The sequence below is a fragment of the Durio zibethinus genome, chromosome 27, assembly GCF_047325235.1.
Source record: "Durio zibethinus cultivar Kanyao isolate XHJ-2024 chromosome 27, ASM4732523v1, whole genome shotgun sequence".
Taxonomy (NCBI): Eukaryota; Viridiplantae; Streptophyta; class Magnoliopsida; order Malvales; family Malvaceae; genus Durio; species Durio zibethinus.
Genome location: NC_143188.1, coordinates 13,634,252 through 13,658,592, shown reverse-complemented (window position 1 = coordinate 13,658,592; position 24,341 = coordinate 13,634,252). Strand labels below are relative to the sequence as shown.

The following is a 24,341-nucleotide window of genomic DNA, read 5'->3' as shown; positions in this document are numbered from 1 at the left end:
CGATGGGAACCTTCTATATTCAAATTTCACCCCGCTCTTATCACTTGTATTCAAATTTTCCTTTTACACTAATAAAATTTGTGCCCTATATAGGCTGCAGCACAAGTATTGGAACAATATTTTTGCTACTTGGTACATAGGGTATGTACAAAGTACTAAAAAGAAGAAAAGTCATCAAGCTTAAGCAAAGACACTTTAAAAGGAATGGAGGTTTACTACTGCAACAACAACTGTCCGGCAATGAAGGTAATGCTGAAAAAATGAGGTTGTTTACTTCAAAGGAGTTGGAAAAGGCAACTGATTACTATAACGAGAATCGAATCATCGGTCAAGGAGGCCAAGGAACTGTTATAAAGGAATGTTAACTGATGGAAGCATTGTGGCAATCAAGAATTCTAAAATGATGGAAGAGAAGAAAGTTGATGAAAGAAGCTTGAACAGTTCATCAATGAGGTGATAATTTTATCACAGATCAACCATAGAAATGTGGTTAAGCTTTTAGGATGTTGCCTGGAGACAAAAGTCCCTTTGCTAGTGTATGAGTTCATTCCCAATGGAACACTGTCTCAACTTATACATGATCAAAATGAAGAACTCCTAATGACATGGGAAATGCGTTTACGAATTGCTACAGAAATTGCCAATGCATTATCCTATTGCATTCGGCTGCTTCTGTCCCTATTATCATTGAGACATCAAATCCAGCAACATACTTTTGGATGATAAACAGAGCCAAAGTATCGGATTTCAGAACTTCAAGATCAATTGCACTTGAACAAACTCATCTTACCACTCGGGTTCAAGGAACTTTCGGATACTTAGATCCTGAGTATTTTCGATCAAGTCAATTCACAGAGAAGAGTGATGTTTATAGTTTTGGGGTTGTTCTTGTTGAAATTTTGACGGGACAAAAACCCATCACCTCGAGACAATCAGAGGAAGTGAGAAGCTTGGTAGCATTTTTTCTACTCTTAATGAAGAAGAATTCATTATTTGACATTTTTGATCCAATCATAATTGTAGACACCCAATTGGGTCCGGGCCCAGATCAATTGGGCCTGGCCCAAATGGGTAAGGCCCATTTCAATCCTGTATATTTTTTTCTTTTGTATTTTATGTATTCTATTATTATTATTATTATTATGTATATCTTTATTTATTTATTTATTTTTATTCAGATTAGATTTATATGTATTTTATTTATATAGTTATATATTATTATTATTTTTTTTGTGTAATATATTTTTGGGTTTATCTTATTTTATTTGTTATTATTATTTTTTTTTAATCATCTGTTAATTCTATCTTCTTTTTCCCGAATTATCTGATATTATTTTTATTTTTTAATTTTTGATTTTCTTTTCTAATTATCTAGTTTTTTTTTTATTTTGATTTTGGAGGGCTGAGATTGAAGATTGAAGAATCCCATTGGAAGTGGGAATTCAATCAGAAGAGTCCAGTGGGATTCAAAGATTGAATTCCCGTCCAAGGAGGAATTGGGATTGATCAGAAACTCCTGATCAATCCCTATATAAAGCACCTCCTGGAACAGTTCAAGGACACACAGAAAACAGTAAGCTAGAGCTACTGATTTGAGAAGCAAAGGCGTAGAGAAGAGTATAGAAGGCTAGGAAAAGGTTTAGGAGAGTTCCAGAAATTATCAGAAATTTTTTGGGGATTTTTCAAAATTTTTTTCTGGGGATTTCTGGAAAATTCCAGTTTCCGGTTGAATTTTCCGGCCAACCTTGAAGTTTCCGGCAAAAATTCTGGCCAACATTGAAGTTTCCGGCGAAGAATCCCAGAAACCGGCGAAGAATCCCAGAAACCGGTGAATTTCCGACCAACTTCCGGCGAAAAAACCCAGATTCCGGCGAAAATTTCCAGAATCCGGTGAATCTTCCACCGGAGTTCTTCGGTTTTTTAGAGAGAAGGGAGAGAAAAGGGAAGGAAGAGAGAGAGGGGAGAGGAGCGTTCTACCGAAAAACGGAGGAAGGTGCCTTTTATACCCTCCCAAAACGACGTCGTTTTGGCTTTAAGTTAATCAGAGGATCCGCGCGTTTTGCCGAACCCGACCCGACCCGAGCGTCGACCCGATTCTGACCCGCGCGTGCCCAGCCCCCCTCCGAGCCGAGCCGAGCCGATCCGGTCTTCCCGAGCCGCTTCTCCGAGCCGTTTTCTCTTCCTTGAGCCGAGCCGAGCCGAGCCAGATCCGAGCCGCTCCAGGTTTTTTTTTTTTTTTTTTTTTGAATTTTTTTTTTCATTTATTTGTTTTTTTATTTTTTTTTATTTATTAGATTAGGTTTATTTAATATTCTTTTTATCTTTACTTTGGTTTTACTTTCCTTTATTTTTTATCTTTATTTATTTTCACTTTTTTATTATTCTATTTTTTTTAAATAAAAATCAAAATTTTCAAAAAAAAATATTTTTGGGGAAAAGTTGAAAGTATCAATTTTCCTCGAAAATAAATTTCAAAAAAGGGATTTTTGAGGAAAAGTTGAAAGTATCAATTTTCCTTGAAAATCAAAAATTCAAAAAAAAATAAATTTTTGAGGAAAAGTTGAAAGTATCAATTTTCCTTGAAAATCAAAATTTCAAAAAAAGGTTTTTGGGGAAAAGTTGAAAGTGTCAATTTTCCTTAAAAATAAAAATTTCAAAGAAAATTTTGAGGAAAAGTTGAAAGTATCAATTTTCCCTAATAAATTTTCATAAAAAAATAAATTTTTGAGGAAAAGTTGAAAGTATCAATTTTCTTCGAAATTAAAATTTCAAAAAATATTTTCAGGGAAAAGTTGAAAGTATCAATTTTCCCTGCACAAGAAAAATCCTTCTTTCCTTCTTTTTTCTATTTTGATTTTGATCTTGATTTTTTCTTTAACTAATCCGACGATGGAGCCTCTGCAAGTGAAACAGTAGTCTTTCTTGCATACTCTTGAGGTGAGGGAATTTTCTCAATTTTCTGCTAAAAGTATTAGAGTCAATTGAGAACAATTTCCAACAACTAATTACTTGGTAAAATTTTAAGGCTTTTGGATAACACAAATTTCAGCTGGTACCATCTTTTGATGGGTGTTGTGAGGGTGCTATAACCTTCCTCACACGTAACCGAACTCCCGAACCCTGTTCTGGTTAGCAGACCCGAACCTATTCTTTTATGGACCCTTAAGATTAGGTGTTCCCTGAAAGGACAGATTCCTTAGGTGGCCAATCGCACCTAGATAAAAAAAGATTGGTGGCGACTCCCTTAAGTCAATGTCTAGCGATAGATCCCCGGATCTAGACGTTATGACAGCTTGGCGACTCCACTGGGGACCTTGAGAGTCAGGCCAGCAAATAATTTGTGTTATCCAAAAGCCTAATAAAATTGAACCTTGTTGTATATATGTGTAATTATTCATTCATGTTTATTTACCTTGTTAATTATGTCATTCATGTGCATGTGCATAACATGAGCTCTACACCCGAGCTCCGTCCCTCTAGGAGGGAGTAAAGTACCTATTGCTTTCGTGAGGTCTAATGCCTCCGCAGTGGCTAGCGAAATACTCCCACTCAAATTGAACCTTTTCCTCTTGTAGCCTGTAATGGGTGAGGATTAGGGTGCCTTACTAGTCTATGATGGACAAGGATGTAAGGAACAATTTGAGGACCTTTAGACTCTGACCTTAAAACCGCATGTAGTGAACTTTAAGAGTGCCTACACCTAGGATAGAGCCCTTTCTACCCAATGATAGATATACCCTGAAATTAGGACACAAAAGGGTGTTTATCTAATCATTTTTGATTGCTTAACTTTGTGTATTATTTTTATCATATGTAACACTATGCATCAGCATCACTTTCATGTCATCCATGGAACTAACTATGTTGTTTGTCTGATTGTATGCATCTGTATTATTTTCATGATCATGTTTTAACACAATCATTTACATTCATTTCATACTAGATTTCATTCAGAAAAATGTACATTTCATTTGTGTATCAAAGCATCATACATAAGGCACAGCATAACATTTCTAATCATAAGTATGGTACTCAAGATCCAAGGATAGCTCCGTCTAGCGAGAACCCTGCTCATCCATACAACACAAGATCCAGAGCAAGGCAAATGGAGGAAGAAAGTTCTCATAGATTTGAAAAGTTAAAAAAAGCTCAGGAGAAGATTGAAAGTGAACTAAGCAAAATTCTGGAGGCTCTTAATAACATGAAGAAAGGAAAAGGAGTTGAAGGAAATACAAGCCAGCAAGATGTGGCTGACCCTTTGTACCCTCCAGGTTTTGGCCCACCTCAGGCCCAGTCTGCTCAAGAGGTCCCACCACAACACTTTGTATATCCTGGAATGCCATCATCCTTCAACCCAGGGCAGTATAACAGTTATATAAATCCTGTCTTCACTGAAAAGGCAGTAGAACCAATTCCTGATCTAGATGATCTAAAAGAGAAGGAAAAGGAAAAGATGAAGGTAGAAGCTGAGGAAAGTTCCAAGATTAGCATGCTAGAGCAAAGGCTAAGGGCTGTAGAAGGATTTAGCTTTTATGGGTCAGTAGATGCTGCTGGGCTCTGCCTAGTCCCTGATGTGGTTATTCCTTATAAGTTCAAAGTACCAAAATTTGAAAAATATGATGGTACCAAGTGCCCCAAAACCCACATCACCATGTATTGCAGGAAGATGGCAGCTCATGCACATGATGAAAAGCTATTGATGCATGTTTTCCAAGACAGTCTTACTGGCTCTGCGGCCAGATGGTATGTTCAGTTGGATAGGACTCGTATTCGCTCTTGGAATGATATGGCACATGACTTCATCAGTCAATATCGACACATTATCGATTTGGCTCCTGATCGTTTGTCTTTGCAGAATCTGGAGAAAAAGTCAAACGAGTCTTTTAAAGAGTACGCCCAGAGATGGAGAGATATAGCTTCACAGGTACAACCTCCTCTGACAGAAAAAGAGACCACAATGCTGTTTGTTAGCACTTTGAAACCTCCTTATTATGAAAAGATGATAGGGAATGCAACAAAGAATTTTGCTGACATGGTGATCTCTGGAGAAATTATTGAAAGTGCCATAAAAAATGGTAAATTGAAAGGAGGAGAAACCAAGAAGGCATCAGAAAAGAAAGAAGCTGAAGCTCAAGCTGTGAGCTTTGATAGACAACAATTCAGGGGTTATCAACCCTATCCATCCCAAGGCTACTCTCCATACTATCCCGCTGTGAATAATGCCTCATCCTACCCATACCAGCTAGCTCCACAACCATCTTGTTCATCCACTTACTGCCTTAACATTCAAGCTCCTGTAAGGACCCAAATTCGCCCTACTAACCCAGCCAGTGGCTCGCGAGAACAACGTACTGCTCGAGAAAAACCTGTATTTGATCCAATCCCTATGACTTATACAGAGTTATATCGAGAACTCTATAATAGCCATTTGATTGCCCCCAGCCATGTGGAGCCGCTTAAACCACCATACCCAAAGTGGTATGATCCTACAGCCCACTGCGACTATCACTATGGAATTACTGGCCATTCTACTGAAAATTGCACTGCTTTAAAGTATAAGGTGCAACGGTTGATCAATGATGGAATGGTAAGTTTTGATCAAGGAAAAGCAACAACATCCAATGTTAGCACCCTGAGTGAAGGTCAAGAACAGAAAGAGGCCAGAGAGTCACAATGATTGAGGGGCAAGATGTCAACAGAGATTCTCCACCTGATCATGTAGGGAGACAATTTCTAAGAATGGAGATAAGGCTGGTTGAAGGTTTTTTTTTGTCATTTTAGGATTTCTTTTCAAATAATTTCTTTTGCAATATGACTTCACTTGTTATCATTTTAATAAAGGCAAGTCAATGCATTTCATTATATTTTTCTCTTTCATTTGACCATTACTCCATGCTCTGCTACCTTTCATAGCTTTACACTCCCATTCTCAAATTTCAGATGATGAATATTTAGACAATGATAACAGTAATTCTGAGATTTAATTTTGAGAACTCATCCACATTAATATGAGAAGATGATTTGAGCAAAAAGTAAGCTGTTACTAGAGGTGAAAGAGATATGTCTTGAAGATATGTAATCTTTCATACAGGATCATGAGCTTTGTTTAATAGATGATGTTCAAGGAAGGTATTCCCAATTGAGATGAAAAATGGCCATCTTTCTTTTACCATTGGAAAAACCATTTATTGCTACCCCTTTGAGCCTATCATGATTTTTTTCTTGAAGAACCCCAACCAAGGATCACCCTCTACACTGGAGGGTAATTTTTGAAAAGAAAAAAAACACCACAAAAGGTCTCAAAGATGAAAAGAGAAAGAAAAGCAAAAGAAAAATAAATGCCACACATGACTTGGGGCAAAGTAGTAGGAATCTTTTGTGTGAGGAAAAGAAAAAAATAGTGAAATGATGTGGGGCAAAATGCCAAGTTGTATCAAATGATCCTTTGGTTTTGAACCTTTTTAAGATATGTTTTGAGCCTATTATATCCATTTCTTTTATGACCCTTCACCTTGGCCTACGTTACAACCTTGAAAAGTTCATTTGGATCAAGTGTGAATACTCAACTTGAATGATCATATGTTGAGCGAAGGTATACTCATGATGAAGCAATGGAATCATGCTACATTGCTTTAAAGTTGGATGTATGAAAGATATCAACAATGGATAAAAAATGAGAAAAAAAAGAAGATGATGAAAAAAAAAAAAAGAAAAAAAAAAGAAAAAAAAAGAAAAAAAAAGGAAAAAATGAGAAAATGAAAAAATAAAAAAGGAGATTCAAATTGAAAACCTGAAAGGGTGATTTTGGTAGAAAAAAAAATTAAGTCAAATGGTTCACATGAATGGAAGATCAAAGACATCTGAAGATCCCTCAAAGACTGGGGCAAAGTTCGCTAAGCTCAAGATGACTTCAACAGTAAATGGATTGAGTTTTTGAAAAAGAATCCTAAATTAATGTTGAGAATTGTTTGAATATTCATCATTTGGACATACCATCCATCCCAATGACATTTCTTTTCCCATTGGTTCTGTACCAAAATAGATCTTCATTGATTATCTTTACCATAATTCACCTTACATTCTCTTATTGTTTCACCCCTAGAATGAATTGAGAAAATGCTTGATTGCATTGTATTTGTCAAGATTTGAAATGATAATAAATGAATGAATATGTGCTTAAAAGGGTCTTGCATTCATTTGAAAAGAAATCTAAGGTGATGAAGAAATGGTAGAGACCTAAAAGAGATGATTTGAAAAGATATATGATGTGATGGGGCAAATCTTGAAAAATGATATAACCAAGTGATGAGTATAAGGATGAATTGGTCGATATGACTTGCAAGTTATGATTGAATGATGAGAACAGTCAATGGACAGAGTTTGTTTTGGAACGGTTAATGCTAAGACAATGACCCAATGATGGTGGATGAAACTTGTTTTGAAATTTGGTAGTGCTGAGAAATTCATTGAATGATGGTCAAGTGATGATCGATCGATGAAGCTTATTCCAAAGTATTGAGAAACTGAACAAGGAAGAATGTGAGTGGAAAAGACAATTAAGGGCTACACTGGTTCAATCTTAGAAGAGCAGTGTAATTGGATCCTGGAAGAATCAAAGGGCTTGACACCCAAGAAAGAAAAAAAAGAGTTTGAGAAACTTGAGTACCATACATTGAACAGAAATTAATTGATCAACATTTGCATAGCATGCATTGAAATTCATATGCATTGCACAGCATACACTACTTTCAGGAGAATATAGTGTACAAATTCAAGAAGCAGGGGTGTTCCAACATCCCACATGAAAAAGACAGATATGAAAAGACTTTGCAAGTTTGAGAAGAAACTTGTCAGGTAAGTTCCTAATCCTTGAAATAGGATGTCTTTTGGTATCAGGGTTGATTTATAAGACCTTTGGGCATAATCTCCTGAAATCCCTTCAAACACAACTTTCAACTCCTTTGGACATGATTGTCAAGGAGTAATTTACTTTTCAAAGTCGTGGTGCCTCTGTTGAGAGGAGCAATTTACTTTTCAAAGTTCCGTTGCCTCTGTTTAGAGGAGCAATTTACTTTTCAAAGTCGTGGTACCTCTGTTGAGAGGAGCAATTTATTTTTCAAAGTCGTGGTGCCTCTGTTGAGAGGAGCAATTTATTTTTCCAAAGTCGTGGTACCTCTGTTGAGAGGAGCAATTTACTTTTCAAAGTCGTTGTGCCTCTGTTGAGAGGAGCAATTTACTTTTCAAAGTCGTGGTGCCTCTGTTGAGAGGAGCAATTTACTTTTCAAAGTCGTGGTGCCTCTGTTGAGAGGAGCAATTTACTTTCAAAAGTCGTTGAGTCTCTGTTTAGAGGAGCTTCGACAAAAAAAAAAAAAAAAACAAAAAAAACAAAAAAAACAAAAAACAAAAAACAAAAAAAAACAAAAAAAAACAAAAACAAAAAAAATCAAAAAAATCAAAAAAATCAAAAAAATCAAAAAAATAAAAACAAAAAAAAATCAAAAAATAAAAATGTTGAGTTGAGTCTTGATTGGGTGTCTACGTCTTTGCGCAATTTCTGTTTCACAGAAAATGTGCAAAGAGGGGCAGCTGTAGACACCCAATTGGGTCCGGGCCCAGATCAATTGGGCCTAGCCCAAATGGGTAAGGCCCATTTCAATCCTGTATATTTTTTTCTTTTGTATTTTATGTATTCTATTATTATTATTATTATTATGTATATCTTTATTTATTTATTTATTTTTATTCAGATTAGATTTATATGTATTTTATTTATATAGTTATATATTATTATTATTTTTTTTTGTGTAATATATTTTTGGGTTTATCTTATTTTATTTGTTATTATTATTTTTTTTAATCATCTGTTAATTCTATCTTCTTTTTCCCGAATTATCTGATATTATTTTTATTTTTTAATTTTTGATTTTCTTTTCTAATTATCTAGTTTTTTTTTATTTTGATTTTGGAGGGCTGAGATTGAAGATTGAAGAATCCCATTGGAAGTGGGAATTCAATCAGAAGAGTCCAGTGGGATTCAAAGATTGAATTCCCGTCCAAGGAGGAATTGGGATTGATCAGAAACTCCTCATCAATCCCTATATAAAGCACCTCCTGGAACAGTTCAAGGACACACAGAAAACAGTAAGCTAGAGCTACTGATTTGAGAAGCAAAGGCGTAGAGAAGAGTATAGAAGGCTAGGAAAAGGTTTAGGAGAGTTCCAGAAATTATCAGAAATTTTTTGGGGATTTTTCAAAATTTTTTTCTGGGGATTTCTGGAAAATTCCAGTTTTCGGTTGAATTTTCCGGCCAACCTTGAAGTTTCCGGCAAAAATTCCGGCCAACATTGAAGTTTCCGGCGAAGAATCCCAGAAACCGGCGAAGAATCCCAGAAACCGGTGAATTTCCGGCCAACTTCCGGCGAAAAAACCCAGATTCCGACGAAAATTTCCAGAATCCGGTGAATCTTCCACCGGAGTTCTTCGGTTTTTTAGAGAGAAGGGAGAGAAAAGGGAAGGAAGAGAGAGAGGGGAGAGGAGCGTTCTGCCGAAAAACGGAGGAAGGTGCCTTTTATACCCTCCCAAAACGACGTCGTTTTGGCTTTAAGTTAATCAGAGGATCCGCGCGTTTTGCCGAACCCGACCCGACCCGAGCGTCGACCCGATTCTGACCCGCGCGTGCCCAGCCCCTCTCCGAGCCGAGCCGAGCCGGTCTTCCCGAGCCGCTTCTCCGAGCCGTTTTCTCTTCCTTGAGCCGAGCCGAGCCGAGCCACGATCCGAGCCGCTCCAGGTTTTTTTTTTTTTTTTTTTGAATTTTTTTTTTCATTTATTTGTTTTTTTATTTTTTTTATTTATTAGATTAGGTTTATTTAATATTCTTTTTATCTTTACTTTGGTTTTACTTTCCTTTATTTTTTATCTTTATTTATTTTCACTTTTTTATTATTCTATTTTTTTTAAATAAAAATCAAAATTTTCAAAAAAAAATATTTTTGGGGAAAAGTTGAAAGTATCAATTTTCCTCGAAAATAAATTTCAAAAAAGGGATTTTTGAGGAAAAGTTGAAAGTATCAATTTTCCTTGAAAATAAAAAATTCAAAAAAAAATAAATTTTTGAGGAAAAGTTGAAAGTATCAATTTTCCTTGAAAATCAAAATTTCAAAAAAAGGTTTTTGGGGAAAAGTTGAAAGTGTCAATTTTCCTTAAAAATAAAAATTTCAAAGAAAATTTTGAGGAAAAGTTGAAAGTATCAATTTTCCTTGAAAATCAAAATTTCATAAAAAAGGGTTTTGGGGGAAAAGTTGAAAGTATCAATTTTCCCTAATAAATTTTCATAAAAAAATAAATTTTTGAGGAAAAGTTGAAAGTATCAATTTTCCTCGAAATTAAAATTTCAAAAAATATTTTCAGGGAAAAGTTGAAAGTATCAATTTTCCCTGCACAAGAAAAATCCTTCTTTCCTTCTTTTTTCTATTTTGATTTTGATCTTGATTTTTTCTTTAACTAATCCGACGACGGAGCCTCTGCAAGTGAAACAGTAGTCTTTCTTGCATACTCTTGAGGTGAGGGAATTTTCTCAATTTTCTGCTAAAAGTATTAGAGTCAATTGAGAATAATTTCCAACAACTAATTACTTGGTAAAATTTTAAGGCTTTTGGATAACACAAATTTCAGCTGGTACCATCTTTTGATGGGCGTTGTGAGGGTGCTATAACCTTCCTCACACGTAACCGAACTCCCGAACCCTGTTCTGGTTAGCAGACCCGAACCTATTCTTTTATGGACCCTTAAGATTAGGTGTTCCCTGAAAGGACAGATTCCTTAGGTGGCCAATCGCACCTAGATAAAAAAAGATTGGTGGCGACTCCCTTAAGTCAATGTCTAGCGATAGATCCCCGGATCTAGACGTTATGACAATAATGAATGATGGTCCAGAAGAAGAGATTGTAACGGTTTCAAAGCTAGCAAAAAGATGCTTGAATCTTAATGGAAAGAAAAGGCCTACAATGAAACAAGTTGCAATGAAGCTGGAGTTGATTGAAGAAGCTAATGAGATTGAACCAAGTGGCGATGAAGAATCTGATACAGATGACATAATCGATCCTTGGGCTATTGCTACTTGTTCAACCGTGTGAATTATAAACAATTTGTAGTTTAACATTGTAATTACGTTCTTCCTTTGGTGTGTACTCGATGTGATATATCTTCATGATTAGTTCATATTTTTATCCTTCTTCTGAATTCAATTATTTTTGTCCCATTTCTTATTCATGTTGTTTTCTTATTGAAGACTTCTTTTTATGTTTTTGATTTTGTTTAGATGCATTTTGCAAGAAAAAAATTTAATGAAAGTAAATATGACAAAACAATCCATTTTTCATAGATTTTGATTGCCCACTATCTAATATGTTCATGTTTTGAAATTTTCTAGATAAATTCAAGGTTTTTTTTCTTAATTGAAGTCAGATCAAAGATGAATTTAAAATGTTCTGTCTTGTACTGAGTAAATATATATATATATATAAATATATATAAATTTATATTTTAAAATATTTATATAAATGATTTTAGATTCTTCTGGATCCTATGGATATGTTTTTTGTTTGGGATTTAATCGAGATTTTTCCCTTAAAATCAAACTTGGGTGAGAGGTAGGTTTATAATGTTCTATCTTACTTTTAATATATATTAAATTATATTTTTAATTAATTAATTATTTTATATTTATATTTATATCTATGTATTATATTAATCAAATTATTATTTAATATCTTAATTTAATAACAATATTTTTTGTTTAGGTACCTTATTAGAAATTCTTTTATTTAGATACTACGTTAAAAAAAGTGTAATAATTTAAGGGCAAATGAAGTATTATTTCTATTACACACATTTATAGAGAAAATTAGTCAATGAAAATTTTCTTCCTTTTTCTAATTCATGTTTTTTTTTTCTACACAAAAGATGTGAACATGAGACTCTTAAATGTATAATTTCTAAGAGAAATTTGGTCAATGACAATTTTCTTCCCTTTTCTAATTCGTGTTTTTTTTTTTTCCACACATAAGATGTGAATGTGAGACTCTTAAATGTATAATTTCTAAGAGAAATTTGGTCAATGACAATTTTCTTCCCTTTTCTAATTCGTGTTTTTTTTTTTCTACACATAAGATATGAACATAAGACTATTAAATGTATGTTATAAAATATTATTTAAATATGAGTTCACGGATCACCACCAATCAAACAATTAAATGTGAAACCATACATCTCTCACTCACAAACCCAATTCTCACATTAGACATAAAAACATAAATAAAGACCACAAGATATATGTAAAAACCATCCAGCAACAACAACAATAATAGAATCAATCCAAACCAATCAATTAAAAAAATACAAATCAATAAATACTGCTGCAAGGAATAAAAAAAATCAAAATTTAATTCAATTAATTTATGTAATTATCTCAGGAGTTGACATTCAACAAATTTAAAATTCGAATCTTAGTACTTATAAAATTTTTTGACTCTCGAGTTGCTATCTATACAAAAAAAATCATGAAAAAAAATAAGAAGGACAAAATATACGTGAAAATCATCCAATATAACAAAAAAGGGATAAAACCAAAAACAAATCCACTGTCAACAGTCCATGATACAATGTTCATGTTTTTAAATTTTCTCTAACTTGATGATTATGTAAAAGAGAAACTTGGTTTATGACAATTTTTCCATGAGTTGAAATTGAGACTTTTCTTTGTCATTGTCTTTCTTGTTTTTGACACGTAAACCATGAACTTGAGACTTTTCTTTTAGCATTCGGTTCATTTTGGGTTTAATTTGAATTTTTGTATCACATAAAATTTACAAAAAATCACTAAATCAAAAGGGAAAAAAACAAGTTAATTAAAAGTCATTTATTAATTTAGAATTATTTTTATAAGAAATTAAAAATTTTCTCTCAAAAATATTATTTATAATTTTTGATTGATTGATATTTACTTTTTATTTTCATTTCATTGATTATTAGTAATTCACCATAATTATGGTTAAGATTTGCAGGGTCAACCATAACTTTAAAAGTTGGAAGTGGTGTTAATTAGTTTCTTGTATGTTATAATTAGAATTTCATTGAGAAGTAAAAAAAAAAAATGCTATGGAAAATTTTGAATCTAAATAATATTGAATTAAGGCTTTTTTTTCATTAAAAGTTAAAATTTATTTATGAAATTTAAATAATTTGTAATGGTAACTTTTTTAATTGAAATGAAGAAAGAATCATTAATCTTGTTCTTCTTCGGCTGCATTTTAAGTTATTATCTTTGATATCTACTTAATATCTACTTAAAAAAAATAAAGTAAACTATTTATAAATAGTTGTCACAATTAATTTTATTAAATTATTGAATATTTCTAATTCAAGAATTTATTTTTTATTTTTAAATTTATAAGCCTAATTGGTTACTAGCTAGTCAGCTTAACAGTTAAGAGATTAATATGTTCACTCCAAAAAAGAAAAAAATATGATAAATATGATATTAATTTCCTTTTATAGGTTTGGTTGCAAATCATTTGTAATTGGCTGCTCTGAAATTGGTAAATGGATTTCCACTTGTTCACAAAGTTTGATGAGACTGATTGCAATACTAGCAGTGTAATTCATGCTTCGGTGACATTACTTTTTAAAGTTTGGTGGGGTAGCTGAATTATATTTTAGGGAGAATTAGAAAAAGCTCCGGTCTATTACAAATTTTTATTAATTGGTGCTATAGGAATAAATTATTACATTAAAGGAAATGACAAGTTTTAAATTTATAAAAAAAAAAGTTATTTTTACTCTTTTTGATCTTAATGACTGAGGTTGTGTAGAAAAAAAAAGAAAAAAAAAGTCCATAATTTTAAATATTCTATGATAATTTTATTTGATATTTTAGCCAATTTATTTTACTGAATTAATATTACTTGATTCATTACATCAATTTTTTTTTTGAATTACAAAGAAAAAAATGAAAAATAAAATTATAATTTTTTTAAACCCCTAAAAACCCTATTCCCATGCATCAACGCTAAATCAACCAAAAAAAGTGCTAAGACGTCAATGAAAAGAAATTTTAAATTTTTTTAGTACGAAGGAATTTGTAGTTTGAAAATAAGAGAAAAAATTATAGATATTAAAATTTGAATATAAATTTAGTATATGTTATCTCTTAAAAATAATTGTATAAATCAATTGAATTAAATTTTAAATTCAAATATTATAAAATTTTAATATCTATATTCGTATTACAATTCCTTGGAATTACTAATTATTTCTTAAATATTAAAAGGGTAAATTTAGAAATAATCAAATATATAAGGATAAAATTATCCAATAAATGGTATTCTCAATTCCTGATTAGGTAGAAATTGCAATTCTTAGGAAAGACTAAAGAATTGTTATTACTTGTTTCTAAGAAATTGACATTCCATGGAATTACTATTCTTTGCTAAAAAAAATGAACCAAACAATATAATTAAAAAAAAAAAAAACAGCATAAGGAAAATAGTTGGAACGAAATCTCAATTCCATCCAACCAAACATGGGTTAAGAATGTTTGGGGAATAAAAATCTCAATTAATCTCCGTATGGATGTTCACATGTTTTTGTCAAAGCTAGAATACGATAGGGATATGGATATTAAAATTCTATTATTTTTTAATTTGATTATGGATATTAAAATTTTATTATTTTTTAATTAGATTTATCAATTTAAAATATGATATGATAACATGATATAAATAAAAATAAAAGTAACATGATTTAAAATTTTAATAAAAATCATATATAAGTTTGATAAAACTAAACAATATGTTTTTTATTTATCATGTCAACATAAATTATGATAGAATAATTTTTTATAGTTTATACTTATTAGATATGAAATAAACAAACAAAAATACGTGAATTGTAAAATATACTTCCAATTCAAGTCTCCGCATCTTTTTTCATCTCATGCATGGGAGTAGAATTTCTTCTAATGGTTTAAAAAATTATTATTTGGCAATTCACTATGCCAGAGGGAAAATGTAACAAGGTATGGCGACTGAAGTTTTTGGCTATAATCTGGTCTCTTTGGCCATGTAGAAATGAATTGGTCTTCAATGGAAGGTGTTTGATTTTTCACATATTGTCGATATCATCAAATTGAGAGTGGTGTGGTGGTTCAAGGCCAAGTGGCCAACAGTCGAAAGTTAAGTTTAGTCAATGAGCTAATTAGATCCCCAAAAGAAATGATTGTTCGTAGGAAAATGCAAGTTAAACAAAAACAAAGTTATATGGTTGAAATCTAGGTTTGGATCTCTGAAATTTAATGTGGATGGATCGATGGTGATGCAGGTATAGGTGGAGTACTTAGGGATGAATTTGGGGCTGTCAAAGGGAAATATTCTAAATTCGTGGGAATAGCAGATGCAAATAAGGCTGAGTTGATGGCAATAAAGGAGGCGTTTATTCTTTACATAACTTCCCCTTGGGAAAATACGCATACATTGGTGATTGAAAGTGATTTCTTACATGTGGTCACTTGGATCAAACCCCCCCAAACTACTTCTTGGAGGTTCAGGAAACGCATAATACATTTGGAAACCTTGCAGAAACAACTAAGAAGTTGGTAAATCCATCATATACCAAGGGAGGCAAATGATGCTGCTAATAACATTGTCAAATGAGGAGTGAATAGATCCAAAACCTTATAGAATGATATAATTAGATGTTGGTTTGATCTTTTCAGTTGTAATTTTCTTTTGACAAGATATGTAACTAGTTGTTTCTTATTCTCGTTATTATTTTGTATCTCAGTTTCTCATCAATGAAAATCTCTACTCTTTAAAATATATATATTATTTTTGTTAAAAAATATTATTAGTTTATTATTTTTTTTTTCTTTTATAATAAAATTTGATATCATAAGTCAAAGACATTAATTTAACGAGATGAATTGAATAAAATATCAAATAAAATTATTATAAAATATTTAAAATCAAGGATGCGTTTATCCATTTATTTCTTTAAAAAAATATTCATTTAAAAATTAGCATTATCTGCCTGGTTGAGTGATGTAGATTATCTCCATTTGCAGGTTTGATAGGAAAATGAAGAACACCTATGATCATCTACTCTTCAGCAGGTCTACCTACCTCATCTATCAGCCCTCTCTTTTTCCCCTTCTTTGCTATTTATACAAATTTCAAGTTTGTTAGCTGCCTGCCACTTAGTAGTGTTATGAATTTTTACTAAGTGTCTTTTTGAATTTAGGATATTCATGTAGAAATGGAACTAGAATAAATTTTGAGGAAAAGAGTTATTTGCTAGTAAGAATGTGGAAACCATAGTGTAGGGATATTATTACCAGTCTAGGGTCTCTGCCTATTGATAGCCAAGCAAATCTGTTGCATTGTTTTATTTTTCAACATAATCAAAGCTATTGAATATTGTTAAGAAAATGGGGTCCAGCCTCATGTAAGTGGTTTTGGACCAAGTAAAGGTCATGGGTCTTGATCTTTCATTTTACACAGAGCCCTAGCTACTTAATAAAAAAGAGGTGGGTTTGTTTTAAGTGGGTGTCAAAAACCAAGTAGAGAAAGAAGAAAAGCTAGAAAAAGTAGAAAGAAAAAAGAGAAGGGAGAGTTGGTTGAATGAAAGTCGATCCATGGTTCGATTGAGTTGGAACCTTGTCAGGAGGTTTATGATTCAGAGTTCTACATTCTGAACAGTGAAGATCGGGTTTGAAGCTCTCTAAGAACAAATCTAAGGTGTATTTGTTGAGTCACTTATTTGGTGAGATTTCTCCAATTGTTTTTCTAGTTGTTGATTAGTTCTAATTTTAGCTAGAGAAGAACTTTGTATACCTATTATTTGATAGTGAAGATTTTTCTGGTGGTCCATGATTTTTTCCCTCTACACTAAAGGGTTTTCCACGTAAATCTTGGTGTGCTTTATTTTTTCTGTTTTTTGATTATTGATTGTTGTCTATTGATTCTGTATTATTGTGATTATTGCTTCAGGCGCAACAAGTGGTATCAGAGTGAGGGTTATTTTGAGACATCGATACAGAAGCAACCCAGGATATAAGTAAATTCTATTTAAGACATGGAGAGTGATACAAGTTCCATGATAAAATTGACAGCATCGAATTATTCAATTTGGAAGCCTATGATGGAGGATCATCTATAATGCAAAGATTTGTATGAGCCAGTATTGGGTGATTTGGCTAAACTAGCAGATATGAAAGATGAAAGCTAAAAGAAGCTAGGCAGAAAGACGCTGGCTGTAATAAAAAAATGGGTTAATATCAGCATGTTCCATCATGTAGCGCAGGAGTTAGATGCTCACATTGTTTGGGAAAAATTGACAGCATTGTATGAGAGAAAAACAATTATGAATAAAGTTATGCTTGTTAAAAAGCTTGCAACTTTACAGTACAGGGATGGACAATCTGTTACAGAGCACTTGAGTGATTTTCAAGATATATGTAATTGGATGACTACTATGGAGCTTAAGATGGATGATGAAATGAAGGCATTATTTCTTTTGGGTTCATTGCTAGATAGCTGGAATACTCTAGTTGTGATTGTTCTTAATTCAGCTCCTGATTATAAGGTGATATTGGAGATGGTAAAGGACAGTATGCTTAATGAAGAAGCAAGGCAAAAAGATGTAAACCATGGGAATCAAGCTCTAGTCACAGAGAACAAGGGTAAAAACATCGACAGAGGTCAGGACTCAAAAGGCCGTGGTAAGTCTAAACATAGATCCAAGTCTAGAGGTAAAGTGAAGTGTTTCTATTGTGGTAAGACAGGTCATATAAACTGAAACTATAAAATCTTGAAGCAAGAGCAAAAATATGAGAAAGACAAGAGTTCAGATGATGGCAATATTACAATAATGAATTTAGATAGTGATTCAGTTACTTTGATTTGTACACATGGTGATTGTAATTATGTTAGTGATCCCGACATTGAGTGGATAGTTGACACAGGAGCGGTATATCATTGTGTCCCTAAGAGAGAGTTGTTTACAACTTACAAAGCAGGAGACTTTGGCTGTACCAAGATGGGAAATAAGAGTGTGTTGCAGATTGTTGGGATTGGTGATATTATTTACAAACTAGTACAGGTTGCATGTTGACTTTAAGGGATGTCAGACACATTCCAGATATGAGAATGAACTTACTTGCTATTAATGTCCTTGATAAGGAGGGGTATGAAAGCCGACAAGAGAATGGATAGTGAAAACTCCTTAAAGGATCTATGGTAGTTGCAAGGGGAAAAATATGTTGCACAATGTATAAGACATGGATGCAATTGAACGGTAACTAGGTAAATGCCATAGAAAATGATGCTTCAACAAACTTGTGGCACAGGAGGCTGGCACACATGAGTGAAAATGAGTTACAGATTTTGGCAAGGCAGTCTCTTATTCCCTTGACCAAAGGTATGTCTCTCGATTCATGTGATTATTGTTTATTTGGTAAGCATCATAGAGTTTTTTTTCGTAAAAGTTCTCGGAGAAAAGAAAATAGATTGGAATTAATTTATTTTGACGTATGTGGTCCCATTGAGGTTAAGTCATTAGGTGGTAGTAGATATTTTGTTACTTTTATTGATGATGCTTCACATAAGACTTGGGTGTATATATTGAAATACAAAAGTCAAGTACTACAGTATTTTCAAAACTTTCATGCCATGATTGAAAGGATGACAGGGTTACCTTTGAGGTGTATTCGAACTAATAATGGTGGGGAATACACATCTAAAAGCTTTGAAGAGTATTGTTCAAAGCATGGGATTAGGCATGAGATGACAGAACCTGGAACACCACAGCATAATGATATAGCTTAAAGAATGAATCGTACCATTATAAAAAAAGTCAGATGTATGTTGAGGATGACAAAATTACCAAAGCCATTCTAGGGTGAAGTAGTTAACATGACTTGTTATTTACTTAACAGATCACCATCAGTTCCTTTGGGCTTTGATATTTCAGAAAGAGTGTGGATAGGAAAAGATACTTCATACTCTCACTTGAAAGTTTTTGGGTGTAAAGCATTCATGCATGTGTCGAAAGAGCAGAGATCAAAGCTTGATAATAGAGACACATAGTGTGTGTTTGTAAGATATGGTGATGAGGAATTTGATTACAGGGTATGGGATCCAGTAAAGAAAAAGACAGTCAGAAGTAGAGATGTGGTCTTTCATGAAAAAAAAAATCATAACAGACCTTGAAAAAAATAAGAAGACTACAAAGGTTACTGTTGAGTGTAATGTTTCAACACCGACAAGGATTCCACAAGAAAGAACCACAGATAGTGGAAATGAGCAAAAAACAAAACTTGGGAATATGAATGAGCCAGCCACAGTTGGTGATGAGCCAGATGCAATTAGTTTTGAGCAGGAAAAGCAATCCTCTCTACTTGAGAGTGTTGAGCAGGGGGAGCTACCTTTGGCATCAAGTGATGTAGAGTCTCAGCCCATGAGATCTACTAGAGAGCACAAGCCATTTATCAGGTATCCAAGTTCAGATTTTATTTTAGTTACCAGTGAAGGAGAGCCAGAAAGCTTTCAAAATGTGCAGGCTACTTCGGATAGAGAGCACTGGTTAAAAGCAATGAAAGAAGAGATGGAGTTATTGCGAAAGAATGGTACTTATGGTCTTGTTAAACTTTCAACAGGGAAGAGGCCATTAAAGAATAAATGGGTGTTCAAGTTGAAAATTGATGGTGACAAACTAGTGAGGTACAAAGCTTGATTGGTAGTAAAAGGTTTTTCTCAGAAATCAGGCATCGATTTTGATGAGATTTTTGCTCCAGTTGTAAAGATGAGTTCTATTCGAGTGGTACTGGGATTAGTAGCTAGTTTGAATCTTGAGCTTGAGCAACTTAATGTTAAAACTGCATTTTTGCATGGTGATTTACAAGAGGACATTTATATGAATCAGCCTGATGGTTTTGAAGTGAAATGGAAAGAGCACTTAGTTTGCAAATTGAAGAAAAGCTTGTATGGCTTGAAACAAGCTCCGCGATAGTGGTACAAGAAGTTTGATTCTTTTATGGTGAGTCACAGCTATAAAATAACAGCAGCGGATTCTTGTGTGTATGTTAAACAATTCTCTAATAGTAACTTCATTATCCTATTATTATATGTTGATGATATGTTGATTGTAGGACAAGATGCTAGTATGATTTGTAGGTTGAAAGAACAATTGTCTAAGTCCTTTGATATGAAGGATTTAGGTCCAGCAAAGCAGATTCTTGGTATGGACATTATCCGAGATAAGAGAGCTGGAAAGCTGTGGTTGTCACAGGGAAAGTATGTTGAACGAGTGCTTGGTAGATTCAACATGCAACATGCTAAATTAATTAGCAGTCCACTTGCCAACCATTTTTATCTAAGTAAGAAATCTTGTCCAGTATCTAAGGAAGAGCAACTAGCTATATCTAGTATTCCTTATTCTTCTACAGTAAGTTTTTTAATGTATCTTATGATTTGTACAAGGCCTGACATTACTCATGCAGTTGGTGTAGTGAGTAGATTTCTTTTTAATTCGAGAAAGGTTCATTGGTAAGCAGTGAAATGAATTTTTAGATATTTGAGGGGTACCTCAAAAATGTGCTTGACTTATGGAGTTTCACAACCAGTTCTAGAAGGGTTTACTGATGCTGACATGGCAAGCGATCTTGATGGTAGGAAATCTACTTTAGGGTATTTGTTCACTTTTGCAGGAGGAGCTGTATCTTGGCAATCTAAGTTACAAAAGTGTGCTGCTTTGTCAACTATAGAGACTGAGTATATTGCAGCAACCAAAGCATGTAAAGAAATGCTTTGGATGAAATATTTTCTTCTTAAATTGGGGTTGAATAAGAAAGAGTATGTGGTATTTTGTGATAGCCAGAGTGCTTTAGATTTGAGTAAGAATACCATGTACCATGCTAGAACAAAGCACATTGACGTTAGATATCATTGGTTACGTTCAGTGATTAAAGAATAGCAGATGCTATTGAAGAAAGTCCATATTGATAAGAATGTAGTAGATATGTTGACTAAGATACTTCCTAGGAAAAAGCTTGAGCTTTACAGTAACTTGGCCAGAATGAGTTCCCTGGCCAAGGTAAGTTTCAAATGAAACTGCTATGGTGATGAATCTCCTCCTAATGGGGCTGGAGGAGGAGATTGTTAGGAAAATGGGGTCCAACCTCATGTAAGTGGTTTTGGACCAAGTAAAGGCTATGGGCCTTGATCTTTCATTTTACATAGAGCCCTAGCTACTTAATAAAAAAGAGGTGGGGTTGTTTTAAGTGGGTGTCGAAAATCAAGTAGAGAAAGAAGAAAAGCCAGAAAAAGCAAAGAGAAAAAAGAGAAGGGAGAGTTGGTTGAACGGAAGTCGATTCGTGGTCCGATTGAGTTGGAACCTTGTTAGGAGGTTTATGATTCAGAGTTCTACATTCTGAACGATGAAGATCGAGTTTGAAGCTCTCTAGGAACAAATCCAAGGTGTATTTGTTGAGTCACTTATTTGGTGAGATTTCTTCAATTGTTTCTCTAGTTGTTGATTAGCTCTAGTTTTAGCTAGAGAAGAACTTTGTATATCTATTATTTGATAGTGAAGATTTTTCTGGTGATCCATGATTTTTTCCCTCTACACTGGAGGGTTTTCACGTAAATCTTGGTGTGCTTTATTTTTTCTGCATTTTTTATTATTGATTGTTGTCTATTGCTTCTGTATTGTTGTGATTATTGCTTCAAGCGCAACAAATATATCATAGTTGACCATTTGGTGCATTATTAAATATTTGTAGCAATGTTGTTCCAGATTCAAATAACTTGAAATAATCCCATGAGGGATTGTAGGGTTGCGGAGAGTGGTTTTCCTTCATTCTCTAGCCAAGTCATTGCGAAATCTTTTGTATTGAACTATATTGCAATAGCGTCTTTCTCTCTTTTCATTTTGCTTTACTAGGGTGAATCTCATGAACATAGTTCCCTCTCGTATCAACTACTTTCTTTTACATTCTCCTCACTTTTGTTCTTGTTTGCTTGCAGAAGTCCCCTTCTAAGTTTATATGCTGACATCTCTGTAACATGTAAGGTAAAAATTCTCAAAATTTTCTTTTTTATTGCCATTGAATTCATGTTCTTTAGGCCACCATATTGCCTACATTTTCCTACATTTTAGATATCAGTGACATTAATTGCAATCTTCCAAGAAATTTTCGATGTATATCATGATAAGTTCCAAATCTTGAAACATGGGATATGGTGAAAAGGCAGATGCTATGGATTTAAATTGACTTAGCCTTGGCAGGGGAACATATTAATTATTGCGAACTTTCAAATCCAAAAAATATTTGGAAATAAAAATGCAATTTTGACTCAACCTTCCATGAGAATCGAGAAAATGGAAAATTTAAGAAAGTGATAATTATAAAAGAATAAAATGATAGGTGCAGAGACATTACCATTTTCCCCCTTTTTAACAATTGTTTTTATATAAAAAGAGGCTAACTGCATTAGCTTCTTGTCTCCTCATTCGTGCATGTGACTACTAATTAATGGTTTATGGTTTTATGCAGGAATATTGCAATCCAAACCAATCCATGTTGGAGTTAGTTTTTGCCCCTGCAGAAGAATAGATTGCACGAAGTGACTAAGAAATTATTGATGCTACAATGAAGGAACTTGAAAAGCTCTTTCCTGATGAAATTTCTGTAGATCAGAGCAAAGCAAAAGTCGTAAAGTACCATATTGTTAAAACAGCAAGTTTAGACTAAGTACATTCATTTAGAATCTCTGTTAATACTTTTTTCTTTTTTTTAAATCTAGTTCTAGTCATTGCTTGATGTATTATGTCGTGGCTGAAAAATACATGCCGGGAATGGCTTCCCCTTATATTCAATACTGATGCATCAAAGAGTATAATTGTGCTAGAAACATGTAACATAAATATTTATTTCAAATTTTTCATGGAAGCTTTTAATGCTATCCTGGACAAACTTTCAGACAATCTCTAGACAGGATTTCAGTACCATTACATGCATATGTTTGCACATAGATGCATGAATGCATGTATCTATATGTGGAACTGTACACCTATTTTAAATGGATTGCAGGCCTTAAATCAATTTACATTCGTACCTAGGTCACTGGATTCCTTCTTAAAGTAAAAGCTGATTATCATTTCAGATCTGTATATAAAACTGTTCCAAATTGTGAACCCTGCCGCCCCTTGCAACGATCTTCCATAGAGGGGTTCTATCTATCAGGTGATTACACAAAGCAAAGGTATTTAGCTTCGATGGAAGGTGCTGTTCTCTCAGGGAAGCTTTGTGCACAGTCTATTGTACAGGTATTTTTTGCATTCTTTTGCTCTTGTCATGTTGCTCTGACTGCACTGGCATAGTTTCACCTTTTTCCCGCATGATGTTCAAATTACTAGTTGTTTTAGATGCCAAGCCTGTTGCTTTACACCATGACTGGAGAGTCTTGTAAAGGTGGCAATGAGTCCATACTTACAAATTACAAAAAGAGGGTGAAAATGGAAATTATCTGTTGTGCTTGTATCAGAACTTCTAATGTATTGAAATATGCAGGATTATGAGTTGCTTTGCACTTTGGGATAAAGAAAGTTGACAGCAGCAAGCATTCACTGATGGCCTTTAAGTTGAAGTAAAAAATTCACAAGTTACGGAGAATCATCCTCAAATCGATTGTTCAAGGCCAGTAGGTTAGTGATGTCTTTCGATAGTACAAATATATCATATACCCCTTATAAAATCTGTAAAATGTGCAAAGACAGCTTCACAAACTGCATGTAAATTCTTTTGATAGAATCTATATGATCTTCAGTTAGCCTGTTAAAGCAAAAAACAAAAGGGAATGGCAAAAGGGTGTAAAAAGGCACCTGAACTCAAATTCAAAAATCATCTAAGCTCAAAAAACATCAAAACTGATACTTTTTCGAATCACTAAAAGGTAACAATAACACATCGGCCAACAATTATGTGGTATATAGATGTAGTGTTAGATTCTTAGTTTTATTAATCAAAGTTCAAATCCCGACAATCTCAAATAAAATATATGTATTTTTCATTGGGATTCGATCCAAATCACGATATCATTTTCTTGTTCTTGAATGGGGTTTATCAATTTTTTATTTAATTTTTTTTAGGTTTATACTTTACTCCGAGAAAAGATCTACCCGATTTTGATTTGCGCATGTAAGACAAATGACCCAATACCGCATCGTTTTGCTATGATTTCATTTCTTTTTTTATTTTAATTTAATTCTTTTTTCTTTCATGTTTTTTG

At 33.4% G+C, this 24,341-nt stretch overlaps 2 pseudogenes; both read left to right on the top strand.

The window, feature by feature from the left end:
• The window catches only part of LOC111298825 (15-cis-phytoene desaturase, chloroplastic/chromoplastic-like), a 62,958-nt pseudogene extending 39,275 nt beyond the window's left edge, over nt 1–23,683 (top strand).
• On the top strand, nt 3–11,132 carry LOC149510958 (wall-associated receptor kinase-like 2 pseudogene; annotated as a pseudogene).
• Nucleotides 23,684–24,341: the final 658 nt, after the last annotated feature.